The sequence below is a fragment of the Echinops telfairi genome, unplaced genomic scaffold (assembly GCF_000313985.2).
Source record: "Echinops telfairi isolate 266 unplaced genomic scaffold, ASM31398v2 ScPeMD7_7468;HRSCAF=8506_0, whole genome shotgun sequence".
Lineage (NCBI taxonomy): Eukaryota > Metazoa > Chordata > Mammalia > Afrosoricida > Tenrecidae > Echinops > Echinops telfairi.
This window is the reverse complement of record NW_022111369.1, coordinates 45484445-45491267: the sequence shown is the minus strand read 5'-3', so window position 1 is coordinate 45491267 and position 6823 is coordinate 45484445. Positions and strand designations below refer to the sequence as shown.

General features: G+C 43.0%; 1 protein-coding gene across 1 annotated transcript in view; it reads left to right on the top strand.

Annotated features, from left to right (window-relative positions):
• Positions 1 to 6823, top strand: part of PARM1 (prostate androgen-regulated mucin-like protein 1) — a 120528-nt gene that overhangs the window by 2372 nt on the left and 111333 nt on the right. The gene's annotated exons all lie outside the window — the stretch shown is intronic.

Genomic DNA, 6823 nt, shown 5'->3' with positions numbered 1-6823 from the left:
CCCCCCCCCAGCATACACACAGGTGCATTGGGACCAGACCCCCAAGGTCTGGAGCTCTGAAGAGCACAAAGGACAAACTGCTTGGTTCTGTTACTTCCTGTCGGAGGAAGAGGACAATGCTAATGGAAGTTTTCTCCTCACTTCAGGCCCTCTATAGGCGACTGTACGGGTCCGTTGTCGTTAGACTTACTTGCAGTACATTTATAAGATGTGCCATCTGCCATGGAGTCATATGGACCCTACGGAACCGAGTGGAAGTGTTGGTCCTTAGGAAGCACGAGCTCCTCTGCACTCCAGAGTGTTTTCATGTTTCCACCGTTTCTCCTCAGCTCCAGAGGCTAGCGCCCTTCTGTTTCTTCTACCCTCTGTCCCACCGCCCCCACCCCCACAGTCTTAGGGGCTTCAGGGAAAATTTTTTTAAACCCTTAAGCTTTAACAAAAAAATTAAACCCACTGCCAGAGAGTCCACGGGGACTCAGAGTGAAGGACTGGCTAGCCCTGCCCCCATAGGATCCATCCTCCAGCTATAAACCTTTCAGGGAGCAGTGTCCCCTGCTGCCTCCCTTGCAGTGATGGTGAGTTCAAACTGCCAGCCTCTCAGCAGACTCAGGCTTAATCTGCTGCACCACCAGGGTTCCCAGGAAGAAGGTTAGGGGACCCTTTTTTATCTTAAATTCTCTCAAGATATACCTCGCATTTCCCTCCAGTTTGTATAATGGCCACTAGGGATCATTGTGCATTGCTAGCAGCTTAGCCTAATGGATTCTCTTGTATTTAGGAATCAAGGAAGAATAAAATCTTCAACCATGTACAATTCTCTCAAAGTTGATTGTGATAGAAAGCTCCCAAATTTCAAAAGCCAGTTTCTTTAAAACCCTTAAGCTTTGACCAAAATACTAACCTCACTGCCATCCAGCCAATTCTGACCCATATGACCGTAGAGGACTGGGTAGACCTTTGGGTAAACCTGTGGGTTTCTGCGACTGTAAATCTTTACTAAACAGAAAGCCTCCTCTTCCTCAGTGTGGCTGATGGTTTCAAACTGCTGACGTGGAGGTTCGCAGCCCACAATGCGTAACCACCGAAACCCAAGCTCCCTGGCATGGAGTGGATTCTGACTCACATGGTGTCTGTGGGTTTCTGAGACGGTAGCTCTTCACCAGTGTAGCCAGCCTCCTCTTCCACTGAGAGGCTGAGGGTTCTGAATGGCTGACTTGGGGGTTAGCAGCCCAACAGGCCACTGGGCTTCTTTTAAGATGGTGGGGTGAGGGTCCAGTGTTACCCTCCTCCCCAGGAAACCTGACCTGCGGAGATGGGAGCTTTGCTGCACTGTGGCACCCAGAGGCTCTCCAGCTAGACCATCTACGCTTTCCTATCTGTGAATCACCCTCAAGTTTCAGCCAAGTAATTTCACCACTCTTCATTTTCTTATTGTATTCTTAATTGTCTTATTCAATTTCTTATTCAAAATGGGAGGGCTAATAGCCTCATAAGGTTGTTCAAAGTCTTCATGGTAAGGGTTTTAGAATAGTGCTTGGGGGCATCCAAAGTATTCAGAAAATGTTCGCTATTGTTTTTATTTTATTCTTATCAGGAGTTGACCCTACTCTGCAAGGATTAGGTCCTACTCTCCCAAAGTAGAATATATGTGTGTATTTAGACTATGTAAATCAAAGGTCTCAACTAATACTCTGCACCAGCTGTTCTGGAAAACCTTAATGTGCAAATTAAGAAAATATTCAGCTGAGCCTACTAAATGACTAATTTGAAAAGGTTAATAATGTGCCAACTCAGATTTAGCGTGCAGCAGTCCCCAAAATGCTCGGTGACAAATAGAAGTAAAGTGTAATCAAGGACTTGATTTCTTCTGCAGAGCCTTATGCAAACGGGTATGTTTCCAAAGCCCAGATGGGTGAAACTTTAAGGTCAAGTTCTCTGAGGCACAAAGTTTTGGATAGCTCAAATCAAACAAATTAGACAAAGAGAAGTTGTCATATATGAATACTGTAATCCAGAACCATTAATAATTGCCAAATCTCCAATTTAACTCAAGCATTTAGGTCCCATCTAATTGTGATTATGTTTTCATGAGGAAAAGATTGGCCAAGTATTTACAGTGCGTAAGCAGACTTTCTTAAGCAATAATTTCCCACTCCTGTGGGGAGAGGGTAGGGTACACCCCCTCCACAGGACACAATGGAGAACGCCAGGGAAAAATAATTTTGAAAAGAGATTGGCTGCCTAACACCCAGATGAAAACGATCCTTCTACTATAGCAGGTACTACAGTTTCCTTCCTTCTGTAAGATTCTGCCCCTGAAGCTGGGTAGGTTAGATTCAAGCATGCACTTTGTTTATAAGATATCCAATCTAATAATCGCTTGGAAAAAGAAATCACTCTTTTAGATGGTAGTGCTGTTTTCAATGAGGTGGGCAGGTCAATAGTGAGGTGCTGCCTTTTCCAGTGATTGCTTTTTCCATGGAGACACAGCGTTATCAGATTATCATGCAACTAATATTAAAGAGCGTGATGATAATGTTAGACCAGTTTCTGTATGTAGCTCCTGGCACGACTTTGTTAGCCGCATGTTAAATTATTTAAGACGGGTTGATATCAGATGTTCTGGTGTGTGTGTGTGTGTGTGTGTGTGTGTGTGTGTTTAAATGTTCATAACCCTTTACACCTTATCACCCATTTCACCCATCCCTTTCACTTAGTTCAGCAGTTATGAATCTGTGGGTTGTGACCCCTTTGGGGGTCAAACAACCCTTTCACAGGGTCGCCCGATGCATAACAGTAGCAAAATTACAGTTGGGAAGTAGCAATGGAATAATTGTATGGTTGGGGTCACCAGAACATGAGGCACTGTATGAAAGAGTCGTGGCATTAGGAAGCGGGAGAACCACTGAGCTTGTTGAATGCTGTTGATTAACCTTCCGGATGATTGCCATTTACAAGTAATGTGCTTGTTGTTGTTATAATGGTGCCATTGCGCAGATTCTAACTGATATTCACCCCATGCGATTCAACACAAGGACACACTGTTCTGCCCTGCACCACCCTCACCATTGTTAGGTTTAAGCCCATTCAAAAGCTACCGTGTCAATCTTTCCCATTGAAGGTCTTCCTCTTTTCTACTGCCCCTCTATTTACCAAACATAATCTTCTTTTCTGTCAAGTGACTGGTCTCTTCTGATAACCTGCCCAAAGTACATGAGATGATGTATATAGAAATCATTAAAATGAAATAGACAATTATAGAATTCTTTTCATCTGTGTTATTCGTTGGTGCAGGTGTAATTCAATGAGCTGTTTTACTTTTCTTTGGGGTAGGGTTCCCAGATATAGTAAACAACAATATATAGGGACTTCATAAAATTGGAATTGCAAATAAATTGTGTGTGTGTGATTCAATTCATATAAGGATCCTTCTACATCTGGCAAAGATAATGAAACTGTGTCTCACATACTTTGGACATGTCAGGAGAGACTAGTCCCTGGAGAAAGACATGATGCTTAGTAGAGCAGAGGGGCAGTGAAAAAACGGAAAGCCCTTGATAAGATGCTGTAATACAGTGGCTACAACAATGGGTTCAAACGCAAGAACAATTGTGAGGATGGCGCAGGATGGGGCAGTGTTCATTCTGCTATACCCAGGGTCACTAAGGATCAGAGTTTGCTTACTTCTACTTACATATATATGTAGTAAGCTTTATATACATACATAAAGTAAATATATATACATTTAAACTCAAGAAAAGTGTGCCTCAGGGTCATATCCTCTTGCTATACTTATGCAATCTATATGCTGAGCAAATAATCATAGAAGCTGGACTATATGAAAGAGAACATGGCATCAGGATTGGAGAAAGACTCATTAACAACCTTTGATATGCAGATAACACTACTTTGCTTGCTGAAAGTGAGGAGGACTTGAAGCATTTGCTGATGAAGATTAAGGAGTGCAATCTTCAATATGAGTTACAACTTAATGTAAAGCAACCGAAATCCTTACAAAATGAAATCATGATAAATGGAGAATATTGAAGTTGTCAAGTAGTTCATCTTAGTTGGACCCCTAATCAGTGATCATGGAAGCAGCAGTCAAGAGATCAAAGGACTCGTTGCATTGGGCACATCTGTTGCACCAAACCAAAACCCAAACTCACTGCCATCAAATAGATACTGGCTCACAACAACCCTATTGGACAGTGTAGAGCTGCTCCTGTGGGTTTCGGAGACTGTAACTCTTTATGGGAGGAGAAGGCCCCGTCTTCCTTTTGAGCAGCCTGAAGCATAAACACTATACCACCAGGGATCCCTAATCTGTGGCAGAAGACCTCTCTAAAGTGTTGAAAAGCAGTAGAATACTTTGAGGACTCAGGTGTGTCTGACCCAAGCCATGATATTTCCAATCACCTCACCTGCATAAGAAAGTTGCACATCGTATAAGGAAGACCAAAGAAAAATCAACGCATTTGAATTCTAGTGATGGTGGAGGATATTGGAAGGACCATGCACTGTCAAAAGAACCAACAGATTAGACTTGGAACACTCTTTAGAAGCAAGAATGGTGAGACTTGTCTGAAGGACTCTGGGCATGTTATCAGAAGAGACCAATCCCTGGAGAAGACCCTCATATTTGGTAAAGTGGAGGCACAGAAACAAGGCGATTGACACAGTGGCTGCAACAATGGGTTCATGCATAGGAGTGATTGTGAGGATGGTGCAGAACCAGGCGGGGTTTAAGTCTGTTGTACACGGTGCGGCCATGAGTTGAAACTGACATAATGACACCTAACCACGCAAACAACAAGTCCATGTATATGTGCGTGTGTGTACACACATATTTAAAATGCATTGTTGTTTATCATAAATTCAGATTTAACCACGCGTCCTGTATTTTATCTAGCAGCTATGCTATTGCTATTTCATCTGTTGGCTTTTCATCTATGGGTCATCTACCACCCATAAGCTTCCAAACCTATGTGGTCTATCACCCCCTTTTCAAACACACCAAACCAAAGAACTATTACTCAGTGCCCTCTGGCCATGAAAGCCCTCTGTATTCCATAGTCCATAAGCCACGATAAATTGTAGCTATCTGTTTTTGCAGCACCCCTGGATTATTGCAGTGTCCATAGGGGGTGGGATAGCCCACTTTGGGAAACACTGACAGGCAGTGGATTAGATAAAGGATGTGCTTTGTTTCCCTTCCCATCTCGAAGGAGCCCTGGTGAAAGAGTGGCCCCAACTCTGGGGTGTAAGTGCTCAGGCAGCAATCGGAACTCTCCAGCTATTCCACTCGGGAGAGCTGTGGGAGTCGGCTTCCATGTAGATGACTGCCTTGTACACCCAATGGCACAGTTCTACTCTGCGCATTGAGCTGCTAGGGGTCGGAATTGACTCACTTGCTTATGTTTTGCCTTTTCCCCTACCCCACCCCCGACCCCCCTTTCACCGGGCTTTAGTTGCCCTGCCTTGTTCCTTTAAAAACCATCTGTTCTTGGGAAGACATAGAGAATGAAGAGCAGCTCTTTCTGTTAGCAACTATATGGATTAGAACCAAGAGGCAGCGTTCACTCAGGGCACTACTTTGAATACGGTGGCCCATCCATTCCCATGCAGTATTGTGTGCTTCTAAACCATTGGTGGGGTCACTACAGCTGCCCTTAGGCTACATTAGCCTAGCCCTTTTAACTCTTCCTACTTTGAAAAAGAGTATGTTTTAAATCCTAGCAGTGTTCTCGCATTGAAGCTGGATCTAGAAACCTTCTAGAATCTAGTTGGCAGCTATATAAAAGAGAGCGATGTAGAATAGCTTTGGATTTTAATGATCTTATTTTATGCCAAGATCTGAAAACATCTCAGAAATATTAATTATGTAAGGTTTACGTAATTCCGGCTGGATAGTTCCACTGGTATCACTTGAAAGTGGCGGCTGCACAGGGCCTGAAGGGATATATTAGAATTTTAAAGCAGATAGAAAACAAAAAGAAATCCTTTGTGTAATTTCACTGTGGTAAAATATTTGTACCTTTTGTACCTAAGGCAAAAATCTGAACAAGTAAGTATAATTAAATTGAAAAATATAGATATGGGAAGTTACCAGGTGTCAGATCATGAAAGCATGCCTATGCGATACAAAACAAGGCAAGTGGTGGGATGCAACCTTGACCATAATCTCTTTCTCTCACATTCCAAAGTCCGACACCGCATTTTCTGTCCATGGTGGGGGGGGGGGGGTAAAGACAGAACGTGGTCTTGAACATGAGAAGCATTACAGGAGGGACTTTTTGTTTAGCAGATGGTTATGGAGAAGACGGTCAAGGTACAACTACCATCCAAATTTCCACGGGGGGGTGGTGGTTGCTGGGTGCCATAGGGAGGATTCTGATGGATAGCAATCATAGTATAGTTTTCTAGTAAGCAATCTTTAAGGGAGCATGTCTCTGGGTGTTTTCTTCCAAGGAGCTTCTAGGAGGTTCAAACCTCAACCTATCCATCAGCATTGAACATCTGACTTAATGCTTTAAGCATTGAACCTCCAGGGCCCTTTCCCCACTGGTTACAATACACATTTCCTTTATGGGGTTATTGAGATGTATAAAATGTTCCCTTTGGAATGGTGGTATTCTTGCCAGCTTTGAGAGGTCCATATAGTTGACAGTTTATTCACCTACTACTTGCATTCATAAAGGTTTTTTTGAAATCATTTTATTAGGGGCTCATACAACTCTTATCACAATCCATACATACATCAATTGTGTCAAGCACATTTGTACATTCATTGCTGTCATCATTCTCAAAACATTTGCTCTCC